This window comes from Balearica regulorum, chromosome 26, assembly GCF_011004875.1.
Source record: "Balearica regulorum gibbericeps isolate bBalReg1 chromosome 26, bBalReg1.pri, whole genome shotgun sequence".
In the NCBI taxonomy this organism is placed as follows: domain Eukaryota; kingdom Metazoa; phylum Chordata; class Aves; order Gruiformes; family Gruidae; genus Balearica; species Balearica regulorum.
In genome coordinates, this window is record NC_046209.1 from 3,028,583 (window position 1) to 3,040,802 (window position 12,220).

Consider the following 12,220-nt stretch of genomic DNA (forward strand, 5'->3'; position numbering starts at 1 on the left):
AAGGAGGGGGACGGGCAGGGGTGCGGAAGAGGGGGAAGGGACGCCCGCAACCCCTGCAGCTGTCATTGTCATCCTTGAGGTGGAGGTGGTAGGTTGGGGGAGGCGGAGGGAGCTGGTTACGGGTTAGATGGGAGGGAACCGGCTCCATCTTAGCGTCGCTGTGGTTGAGGCGAGAGAAGAAGATGATTTAAAAAAAGAAAGAAAGAAAGAAAGAAAGAAAGAAAGAAAGAAAGAAAGAAAGAAAGAAAAGCAGGAAAGGAGACGGGCAAACAGGAGCAGCTGCTCCCCGGAGCTGCAGGGCTTTTTTCTTTCTTTCAAAGCCACAAAAGTTCTTGCTCACAGGCTCGGGAGCCCCCTCCCACGGCCCCTCCTGCCCCACGCAGGGGTGTCAGACAGCTGGTGGCCAGAGGTTGAAGCCGCACTTGCCCTCCGTGGCCCCGGGGACCCGGAGCTGAGCTTGTCCCCATCCCAGGGCATCCCCCCGGCTCGCCCGGAGGGAAGGGTGCTCCTTGCCCAGGGCACCGCGGGGTTCAGGGCAGGCAGGGGACACCGGCTGGGCGGAAGGGGACCCACTGTCCGCAGCGGGACCATCCTCATCCTCGGCATGGCTGAAGGCCAGGCGCCCCTGCCCTTGCTCGGGGCGGTATGCGGGCGCCTCGCAGCCAGGCTGAGCCGGCAGACACAACTCAGCGGTCCCCCCCGGCCCCCACCCGCCGTGGCCCCCCGGCCCCCCCGCCACCGTGCTCAGCCTCACCGCACACCTGCGAAGCCGGAAACCTTCATCTCCCCGGTGGAGCCCAGAGCCGGGGCGCAGGGGGGCCAGGGAGGGGGGGCAGGCAGAGGGTTGCCTCCATTTCTCCCCCCCCCCCGTGCTCACCCTCTTGCCATCGGGCATCGAGGAAATTGCTGCCTTATCCCCGAGGAGGCTCAGAGCCCCGATGCCCCCGATGCCCCAGCCCTGGGGAGGTGGGGCACCTCGTGGGTGCGTGCACACGCGGGTGCTGTGGGTGCTCTGTGAGTGTGTGTACACATGGGTGCTGTGGGTGCTCTGTGGGTGCGTGCACACGTGGGTGCTGTGGGTGCTCTGTGGGTGCGTGCACGCGTGGGTGCTGTGGGTGCTCTGTGGGTGCGTGCACATGTGGGTGCATTGGGTGCTCTGTGGGTGCGTGCACACGCGGGTACTGTGGGTGCTCTGTGGGTGCGTGCACACGCGGGTGCTGTGGGTGCTCCACGGGTATGTGCACACGCAGGTGCTCTCCCCGTGTGACACCTCTGCCAAGCAGCATCAGAGTTGCGGAGCTGCGGCGGGCGCTGTCGTACCGGGGTGTCCCCCTCCTTGACACCCTCCTGAGCCCCATTAGGGCTGGTGGGTGCTGGCGGGGCTCTGGGGAGCACGGAGTGCTTTGGGAACGATGCGCGGTCCCCTCCTTGCTGTGTCCCAGCCCCACATCCAAGGTCACCACGCCTGATGTGGTTGGGGATCCCAGGTTTCCCAATTTTCAGGGGGCTTGGAGCTGGGCAGGCTGTGAGGGGGGTTTGGAGGGTTCCGTGGGTGATGGATGAGCAGAAGGGGTTTGTGATGGTGAGGGCGGACAAGGGGAAATCAAATCGGCTCTTCAGGAGCCCAGGAACAGAGCAAGCAGAGTCCCAAATTTACCCCCTGGCCCCGAGGACAGACCCCCCTCGCCCCCACGAGCTTAGGGCTCACAGGCTCCCCAACCATTGCCCCAAAGGTACCAAACCCATGGCAGGGGCGAGGGCTCGGGGTGCTGTGCTGACCCCAGGAGAAGGGGACACCCTCGTGCCACCGCCCTGAGAAGGACCCCTGAGGGCATCGGGGCGTTTTCTTCAGCCACTCTCACGGCGGGGGCCCAGTACGGCCCCGGCAAAGGGTCGTGCCCCCACTGCCCTGGGGAGCCAGCCACTCCTCGTCCTGGGGGGGACGCGAGCGTCGCACGGCCCCCAGCAAGGCTGGGAGCTGCGGAAGAGGACGGTTGAGCGAGGAGCACCCGTGTTTACATACAGTGACTCGCAAATCCCCCCCCTCCCCGCAGCCCCCCCTCCCGCCTTGGCATCCCGGCCGCCCTCGCCCTCGGTGGCAGCTCCTCTTGAGGTTTGAGGTGACATCCTGCTTTCTGCGTCTCGCTGACACCCCGGCCTGGGGGGGGCCCCAGGAGCAGGTAGGGAAACCGCAGAGGCAGCGGAGGCAGGGCTGGGGGGGCACGTCCCCCCTGTCCAGCTCCGGCTGCACCTGACAAACGGCAACTATCGACACCGAAGATGAGTCAAGTCCACTGACCCCCCATCTTCCTCGCACGGCTTGTGGGGGGCACATTGCGGGGCAAGGAGCTCACAGGTTCCTTTCCTGAGCTCCCCATCCTCGTCTCCGTTCCCTGTTCTGGGGAAAAAACCTGCCAATATTTGGGTTTATAAGCTACCAGGACAGGAAAACTATGAATCAGGGTGACGTTCTCCCTGCTGAGCTGCCGTTGGAGCCGGTGAAGCCTTTTGCATGGGTGCCCCACTTTGGGAGCTGGCGTGCAGAGGCAGGATTAGAGAGAAACCCTGGGCTCTGCCCCGCAGCCCATCGCCCAGCCCCGAGCATCCTGGCTGCCCACACCACGGCAACCGCGTGCCCTGGGCACCTCCGGACCTAGAACGCAGCTGGTTTTAGCTTCACCGCTCACGAAAACAGAGACAAGGATGATACCTGGCATCCCAGGCTCTCCTTCCCAAGACGCTGGGGGATGGAGGAGGGATGCGGGGAGAGGAGCACTCCCCGTTTCCCTGAATTAACCCTGGGGAAAGCTGTGGTGCCAGCTCCGAGTGCCATGCACGGAGCAGCTGGTGTGTGCATCCCCCCCCTGAGGACGGGCGCAGGGGTGCTGTGCCTGCGTGGTGCGGGTGCCCCCGCAGACGGGAGCAGGGGAAGCCAAGGCGCTTGGCGCTTGTTTAGCTGTGAGCATACAGTGCGATGCAAAGATAAGATAAGGCGTCTGACGGCTGCCAAGTTAACCTGAGGTCACTGCAAACCCCAACCCCAGGTTACATACACACGCATCCAGATGTGTATTTTCATTTCGGGCAGATTTGTGTCCTTCCACCCGGCTCTCCCGCCCAGTTTGACAAAAAGGCACCATTTCACTCAGCACCAGAGCTGCTGGCAGGGCCGGGCGCTTCCAAGCCACCTTTCGCCGAAAACCTGAGCAGGATGCTCTGCGGGAGAGAGGCACCTTCTTGGGCAGCCAGGTTTTTTCTATTTCACAGCTCAAGGAAGGTGTCAGGGACTTCCCCTCCCGGCGTGAACGCGGGGCTGGTGTGGGGCTCTGCCGTCAGGGCACAACGCTGCCAGCTCCGGCCTCCCCTCGCCGCTCCGGTGCCGCCGTGCTCCAGCCCCGTGGTCCCGCCAGCGGCACCCCTGGCACCTCTGGGGCTGGCAGAGCCGGCACCCCGCGCCCCCTCCCCAGCGGCTCCCGGGGGGGCTCCAACACCGCCCGTCGCTGAAAGCGGCTTCAAAAGCCGGGCTGTCCAGGAACCGCAGGGCGCGTCCGGGGGTGGTTCAGAGCCTTTGGCACGGCCGGAGCCACCTTTCCGCCCTTTTCTCTCCCCTCTCCAAATGTGCTTTTTTTCCCTCTTAAGGTTCTGATTTTAAACAAAACTGTCACGAGCCCCCCTGACTCCCTGACCTGGAACTTTCCGGAGACCTCAAAAGAAGAGAGACCCCCCCGGGTGTCTGAAAACCAGGTCAGAGGAGAGCCGGGAGCCCAGCCCGGAGGGTGCCCCGGGGAGCAAAAGGCACGTCCAGGGGTTAAGAAGGGCAAGGAGCCCCTTGGCCACCCCGAGGCCTCCTCTGCCCTCTCCGAGGATGCTCCCCGCAGCCCCCCCGGGTGCGGTTTGCAGGGAGCGGGGTGCGGAGGGGGTGCGGGAGGTGGGGGGCGACGCGGGGGGAGGCGTCGCAGCCGGATTCGAATGGGAGACGCCTGACAGATGGGTCTGCCCTAGATTTCACCACCGGCTGCCGTTAATCTGGCTTCCTGCGCCCTCCCCCCCAGCCCACCTCCCCCGTGGCTCGGGGCTGCGCCCGGGCTCCCCATGGCCAGGGCAGGGGGTGGCGGGGCCCTGCGGGGACGTGGGGCGGGGGCCGCGGCGTAACGGGGGTCATCGGGTGTCCCCAGCCCTCGGCGGGGCTCCTGAGAGCCCACCGGCCCGCGGCCAGAGCCACAGCACCCTGCTCTGTCTTAAACGTCCCCTGCCACTCGGGCATGGCCTGAACCCAGTCGGGGTGCCCACCTCCTTCTCAAACCCCTCTGCAAACCCCTCTGCAGCCTGCTGGCCACGGCGGCGGGGAGGTGGATTTGGCTGCCGTGTCCTTTCACATGCCCAGGGCTGAGCATCTCTTCAGCCTCCTCCTCCTCCTCCTCCGGTCTCCCTTTCCCCACCTTCGGATTTTTGTCGCATCTCCGCTCCGCACCCCCCTGTTCCCCCAAGACCCCGCAAAGGCGCGGGTGCAGGGGAGGGGCAGCACCCTGCGGAACGCCGGGGAGGGACCCGACAGCTTCGGCTGCAGCACAGGCACCCACGGCCGGGCTGCAGGGTTTGTGGCTGCTCCCCGCGCGGGGACGTCGCCCGGCGATGCCCCCCCGGCAGCAGCCTCTGCCCCTACCATAGATTTGAGGACGGGGCACGGCGTGGGGAAGGATGCTCCGCTCCCCTCGGCTGCCCTTTGCCGTGCTCCCCCCGACCCCCCCGCCGGTGGCTCAGCCCTCCCAGGAGTTTCTGCTTCTTCCTCTCAGCCAAAGTGACGTGAGCTCCCGGGGTTGCCGGCATCTAATTATACCACCGTGCCGGTGCGGTTGGCTCCCCCACCCACGCGCCGTGTCGACCCGGGGAAGTGAAAGAGAAGCGGTGCCGTGGGCAGGGCCGGGTGGGAGGACACGGTGGAGATGCACCTGCAGCCGCGGCAAAGGATGGGCAAGACCCGGCGCTGCTACGGCATCCCCGTGCCCGGCCCTTCCCGGGAGAGAGGGCTGGATTTGGGGCGGTATCGTTTGTCTCCAGCCCCCGGCACCCCCTGGGACAGGGCGATCTGGGCTGGCGTGTCCCTCCAGGAGAAGCGCATCCGGATCTCAGCCCCTTGCTGATCTATAAATTCGGGTCGCTCAGGGCCAGTTTCTCCAGGGCACCAGGTCGGTTTTTCGGTGCCTGCTCACGGTCAGGTTGGTCTTTGCTCCTGTGCCCGAGCCCACGTTTTGGGGGAGTTTTCGGCATCTTCCACCCGTGCCAGAGCCACGCGCAGCCAGGCAGGGTCATGGTGCACACACAGAGGTCAAGACTGCGGCAGTGTAGAAGAGGACGGAGCCAAACTGGTGGTGGGGCTGGGGCTGGCAGCGGGGAGGCAGCCGGGGGGGGGCCAGGCAGTGCCCAAACCTCCCCCGGGGCTGAGACTGCGAGGAGGAAGGATGGAAAATGGGGCTGAGACAGGACCCGCTGCAAACCCTCGCTTTGCAGGAGAGGCTCAAGCCCGCTCCTGCCTCGGTGAGAGGCGTCCCCGGGATCCGCCGTCCTCTCCCATGGCCGTGCCCCACGGCGGGGGAAGGAGCCTGGAGCAGGGACTCACCTCACCGGGGCAGTTTCTATTACTCCTCAAATGATGCTGAAACTTGACGTTATATCACGAAACCCACTAAGGGAAGAAATCTGGGTAGGGAAGGGAAATCCCCTGCCTGGTCCCAAAGAGGCGCTGGCCCTGTCCTCTCCTTCCCCCACAGCAAAGGCACAGAGGCCACCGCGGTCCCCGGCGTCCCGGTGCTTGGAGCAGCTCCGCTGCGGGGCACATCTGGAAACTGAAACTTTCTGAGCCTCACCCACCGCGATGATGTATTTATTTAGCTGTTTAGCTGGAAGCAGCTGGAAAGGCACCGCGTGAACGACACGTTTACATCCCACGGCATTCAGACCCCCAGACCCAGGCAAAAGCCTGCCATCTCCTCCTGCCCCTTCCTCGCTGGGACTTTTGGGGTGGGTGCAGGGGACTTCTCCAGCTGCCAGGCGGTATATCGGCAGTCCTTTAGAGGGGTGCTGCCACCTCCCTTGTCCATGGGGAATATTTACCCTCAGGTTTGACAGCTGCCCTCAGATCCCGCTGTTTTCAGCGTGAAGAGATGCTGGACGGGGCATTTGTCATCACCCACAGGCAAGGCTCCTGTCCCTGTCCCCTGCTCCGCACCCAGCTCTCGTGACACCTATTTCCTTCCCTCCATCTCTCTCTTCCTCTCTGCCTCACCCCTTCCCTCCTCTCCCTCCCTCTGTCCCCTTCCCCTGTCCCCAGACCCTCCTGCTTGTGCCTCTGCCCAGGGACCCGGCTCCCTTCACCTCTTCCCAGCAGGATCTCCCCCCCCATCACCCTTCTCCCACCCCCCGGCTGGCTCAGCAACCTTTGCTTGCCGCATCCTGGCGGGGGAAGACGGTCCCCGCCGGCCCCCCCCGGGGCACCCCGACAAGGGCACCCCCGGAGATCCCCCCCCCCGCCTCGGAGGAGGCGCTGAGACGGTCTCTGGGTGCGGGGGTGCCTTTTCTTTCCATTCAGAGGAGATTCCCCGGGCCCCCCGCCCCGGCGAACACGTACAGAGGGTTTCCTGTTTGTAGGCGGATGCTATCCTGGGCCGCGGGCTGCAGTGGCACGGGGAGGGGGGGGGACACACGCTCCACCTGGGGCCAGGGACGGCGTGTTGCCTCGGCTGGCACACGGAGCTGAGAGCTCTCTCGTGACCCCGGTTCGTTTTTGGTTGATTTTAAGGCAGTTTTTCCAAGCCCCCCAGGCAGGCTCACCCTCCCTCCCCGGGCAGACACGAGCATCCCCCGGCTCTGCCGTGCCGTGGGGGATAAAGGGTGCCCTCCACCCGGGGCACCCACGGTGGGATTTCTTCATAACCGAGTCACCTAAACACGACAATCGGGGGACCGCTTTCCCCCGAGCCCCAGGAGAGCCCGCGGGGCCGGGCTGCGCTGTGGCAGGACCTCGCTTTTCCGGGGGTCCTATCAGCACCCCGTGGTTTGCAGCCGATGGACTGGAAAACTCTGTTCCAGGTGTAACCGGGGCGAGAAGCAGCACGGCGGCGGCGGGAGGCAGCCGATGCACGGGGGCAGTGCTCTGATGGAGCGTTTTTGTGTTTTGCAACATTTGCACAAAGCGAGGGGTTTTGTGCATGGAAGATTTCCCCACTGAATTTTCCAGTGAGCTGCCCCGAATCTTTTCAACATGCGGTTGAGAAGTTTCCATCCCGCCTCTGCCCGGGCTGGGAGGCAAGCGGAGGTAGGTGTTCCTCTGCAGGGCCGGATCCGGCCGGCCCCGCCGGTGCCCAGCTCTCCACCGGGTCCTGAGCGAGGGCCGGGCCATGCCCTGCTCCCCCCGGTGCCTCCCCCCGTCCCGCTGCTGCTCCGGAGGGGATGCGGCCCTGCCCGGCAGGTGTCCGTGGAGATGCTCGACGGCCGCTCCACGCTGTTGAGGTCTGAGCTCTGGCAGAAAAGCCGCTGCCCTTCCCTTTGCCTCAGTTTCCCCACCTGCAGACGGGGCTGGGGGCTGCACGATCTGGAGGAGCAGCCGGAGCTGCCCTCTGCCCACCCCCGGGTCCCTGGGGACGCGCGTGGCACCAGCGTGGGCCCCCTCCCTGGCCAGCCACGGCCAGCCATCACCCGTGCTCAGCCGGGATGCGGGGGGGGGGACGTCCTCCCCACAGCACCGGTGACGGGGACCCCTGGGGTGCTGGCGGCGGGGGGGTCCAGGCCACCACCGTCCCTGCCCTGCGCCGTGCCTGAAAGGGGGGTGAAGGAGGAGAGGAGGAAGAGGACCCCCGATGCCCCCACGCGAAGGCAGGAAGGGCCATCACGCTCTCGGCATCGCTCCTGTTCCCGCGGCCGGAAGAAAAGGAGCAAAAGGGGTCGGAGAAGCGGAGCCATCGCCACCACCAACGTCCTCCCGCAGCTGTGCAGAGCACCGGTCCCCGTGGGGCGCGTGGGCCGGCCACGCTGGCGGGCAGGGCTGAACGCGGATCGATCGGGCGACTCCAGACCATCCCACGGGAGATATCGTCTATCGTGACTCAGCTGAGCCAACTCTAACAGCGGCACAGGTTGCGGGGGCTGCCGGGGGCGGTCGCTGACACCGAGAGAGGACGGCGAGCGAAGCTAACGATGCTTTCGGGGAGCTGCCGAAGGACGGAAGGAGGGGGCACCCTCAGAGGAGAGGGGGACAGAGTGGCCGAAGGGTCCGTGACCGCTGGCCGAGCTGCCCGGAGAGCGCGGGCTAAGCCTGAAGCCTTGTCCTTGCAGAGAGCCCATCCCTGTGGCGGCCCGGCTGCTGCCCCCTCGCAGTCTGGGGGGGAGCTGGGGACAAAGTCTCTGTAATGTGAGAGATGGGCGGGTTTTAAAACAAGAAAAAAAAAAAAAAAAGAGTTTTAAGGCCTTTTTTCTCTCTCCTTGTTGTTGTTGTCGTCCATAAATAATAATTAAACCACCATTTCCAGCCGAGGCCACTTGTTTTAAATTTCCTGGCTAAAGTGATGTAACAGCTGTGCGTGATGCAACGCCATGTGGAATGCATCATTCAGGAAACCAAAAACAAAACTGCCTTTCTGTCCAAATATTCGGCATATCTCCTTCCCCCAGCCCCGGCTCGGGGGGTCTGGCAGCCCCCAGGGCCGGGTGTCCCCGATGCTCCCGGGTGCCCGGCGCCTGCGGGAGGTGGGGGGCACGGCGGGGAGGCAGCTCCCCGGTCGGTCCGCGCCGGCTGAGCTCCAGGTCTTTTTCAATTAAAAACGTTACAAATCAAGAAGCGGTGCTTTGCTGAGCACAAACCAACCTGCGCAAGCCCGGCACGTACCCCGCTGCAGAGCGGAGGGTCTGGTGGGCTTTTCCTGGGGGGGGGTTCCCCCGTTTCCTCCCCCTCCTCCCCCCCCAGTTTTGCCCTGGGGCCTCGCCGCGACGGCCGGGGTAGCCGAAAGCTGCCGGTGGCTTCAGCAGGGCTCCTGCCACCCCCATGGCACCCCCCCTGTTGCTGGAGGGATGTGGGGGGGTCCCTGGCTCAAACCCCTCCACGGCTGGAGTGTCTGGCAGGGTTTAAGCCCCCTCACCTCCTCGCTGCTGCAGGGAAAAAGAAACTCTCCGGGATGGCCACGACCATCCCTCTGCCCCCATCCATCACGGCCGCCCCATGCCCAGCGCCGACCCCGCTCCCACCGGAGCCCGACCTGCCTTCGAAGCGGGGCTGGCCAGAAAGGACAGGCAAGAAAGGGAAGAAAAAGAGGAGAAAGGGAAAGAGCAGGGGAAAAAAAAAAAAAAAAGAAAAAAAAAACCCCTCCGAGGTTGCAGTGGGAAATCAGAAGTCAGAGCTGAGGCATTTCGGCAGCCGGGGCTGGAATGTCTGACTCACACTGTGACTAAATGCAAATATGAACTCAAACTTGCTCCGGGATCCAGCACAAAGCCCCGAGCGAGCTCCCACTGCCCCGTCGCCCCAGGACCCCCAGGGAGGTGGCCCGAGCCCGGCCGCATGCTGGCCGACGGCTCCGTGGCTCCGGGGACGGGCATCCACGGGAGCATCCTCCCCGGTGACGGCGACACGCGATGCTCCGCACCTCCCGGTTTGTTTTACCTCCCTGAAACGGGAAGGAAAGGGGGGGCAGGACAGCACCCCCAGACCTCGGCTCTGGGCGGGAGATGCTCACCCGGTCCTGCCCCTCGCTGCCCCCCACGCCGAGGGGACCTCCTCGGGCTGCCCTGATTTTTAGGGGCAAGGGGGGCTTTGCGCAGCCGCCGGCCTTGCTGGGTGGTCCCAGCCCATCCGTCTCCTCGGCACCGCACGCCGGGTCGCGGGCAGCGTGGGTGGCTGTCACACCGCGTCCCTGCTCGGCAACAGACGGGGCGAGAGGCCGGGTCCCAAATTGGGGGGGGGGGGGCAGGTCCCAGCCAGCAGCGCCAGCCCCCGGGAGCCACATCGCGCCCTGGAAGGAACAGCCCCACTGGAAGGAAATTCCAGCGAAATGGGGATTTTTCTCCACTATCTTTTTTTTTTTTTTTTTAAGTCTGCTTTGCTGCCCAGCGCTGACCTGAACTTTCATTCATTGTCAGTTTTGGGGGGGGGGCGGGAGGTTCCGAGGGCCGCGGCAGCAGCCGGCGTCCTGCAGCCCCCGCCGGGGCTGGAGCCTCCCCCAGACGTTGCCGCAACCCTGGGGCTGGAGCAGCCCCGCGCTCCCAAGCTCTCCTGGCCAGGGACGGCAGCGAGCCTTCCCGGGGCTCTGCCGCGCTGGCCGGACGCAACGCGGGGACGGCGACGGGCCGGGATGGGGGCTCAGAGGCAGAACGACCTGCCCCGAAGCCACAAGTCTCCATCCACCCCGCTCCAGGTTTCACGCCACTGCCGTGTCCCCAGCAGCACCCACAAAGGTCTCCAAGGGTTTCGCACGAGCAGGGTTCGGCCCTGCCGCCATCGCCCAGAGGGGAAACTGAGGCACAGAAACCGGGACCACGGATGAGCAGAAAGACCCGACCAGAGTAACTGCTCGTCTCCCTGCAGAGATGGTGCGTGGCTCTGCCGGCTGTCGGAGCGCGCGGCCCCTCTCTGCTGATTTCTGCCTTATTGCATGTAACGACCTGCCCAGGCCTCAGCGGCGAGGAGGCGGCGGCCACGCCAGGAGCTGCACGCCCACGGCTGGCCGCCGCGACGGCTCCGCTTTGCACATGGGGAGCAAGACCCAGGGCAGGGAGTTCGTCCCGGCCGGAGCTCGGAGCTGGGCCAGCGCCCCTGGCCGTGAGTCAAGGGCTATAAAGGGATGTTGTTTCTCTGAAAAACTTTTAACGCAGGGAAATCCCCGGGGTGGGAGGCAGAAAAGCCGGCGCTGCGCAGGCTGGCGAGGGCACCACCACTCCGCCGCCCCCTCGGCTGCCGGAAGCACTGCTGCTCATCGACATTTTATTGCTTTTTGCTTCTCCCGACGCGGCGCTCCGAACACGGCACTGCGTTGGTGGGAGGCAGCTGATGAACGCGGGTTTGGCTCCAGCGGGATTCGTTTGATTCCTGCAGAACTGTTCACTCACCTGCACTCGCCAGGGCCGGGGGTGCCCTGCCCGGTGTTACAGCCACCGTAACCGGGCTGCGGGGACGCGGGGCTGGAGCTGCTGGAGCTCAGGGCCAGGGAACGAGAAGGGACACCGGGACGGGGACAGCGAGCAGCCCCGGAAGCAAAGCCGAGGGACGTTGGCCGCGTTACATGCAGCACCCACGGGACTCATTCCCACGGGGGTCGGCAGGACGGTGATAAACCCAGCGTGGGAAGAGCTGGAGGCTCGTCGCTGGGGGTCCGCGCCGGATGCCTGCAGAGTGGCCGGGCTGCTCCGGCCTCGGCAGCGCTGCCGGGTTCACCACCGGCTGCCAGGGCTGCAGAGCCCCTCTCAAGGGAGCGAATGCTTTTGCAACAACGGCCGCTGTTCCTCCAAAGAGGGAGCGTTGTGTGGGTGGGCTCTTCCCCTTCCAGCAAGGCTCGGCCGGGAGCTGGGCCCCGGGGAATAACCTGCCCCTGGGGGAAGGTCTCCGTGCCCTCCGGCCGGCGCCAGTCCTGGAGCCTCCGCGACACAACGGGTTTTTTCCCCCTGGTATCACCAGCTCTGAGTATTGCAAGAGTCATTGTGAAACTGCGTTTTATTTAAGCCACAGCTCTTGGTGTCGTAGGACTCTGATACTCTCTCAGCTCCATTTACTTATTTATTAGCACTGAGAGTTGTGAAGATGATGAAAACTGCTATTCCCATCCCAAAAGTTCAGAGGATGGAAACGAGAACTCGAGGTGCCGCCCGTGCAATGCCGCTGCGTTTTACGCCGTTACGCGGGGGCAAGGGGCTGGGGTTGGCCTGTGTCTCACGTCATGAGGTGCTCAGGGGACGTCGAGGTTGCTCCAGCACATCTCCAGGTGGGGAACGTCACCGGAGCCCCCCCAGCATCCTGGTGTCTGCACAGCACCCCCATGGTGCCCCTTTGCGCATCCCCCCCATCCCTTTCTGCTTCCTCCTGCCCTCCGCCGAAATAGCCCGAAATAGGAAACTGAGGGGACCGCGCCGTGAACTGGAAGGGGGAAGTTCTCAGCCTCAAGACAAAAACGTGATGCTGGAGGAGTTTTAAGCCTCCCCAGTTCCCCGCTGGCCGGCTTGGGGACACGCTTCTTGCCACGAC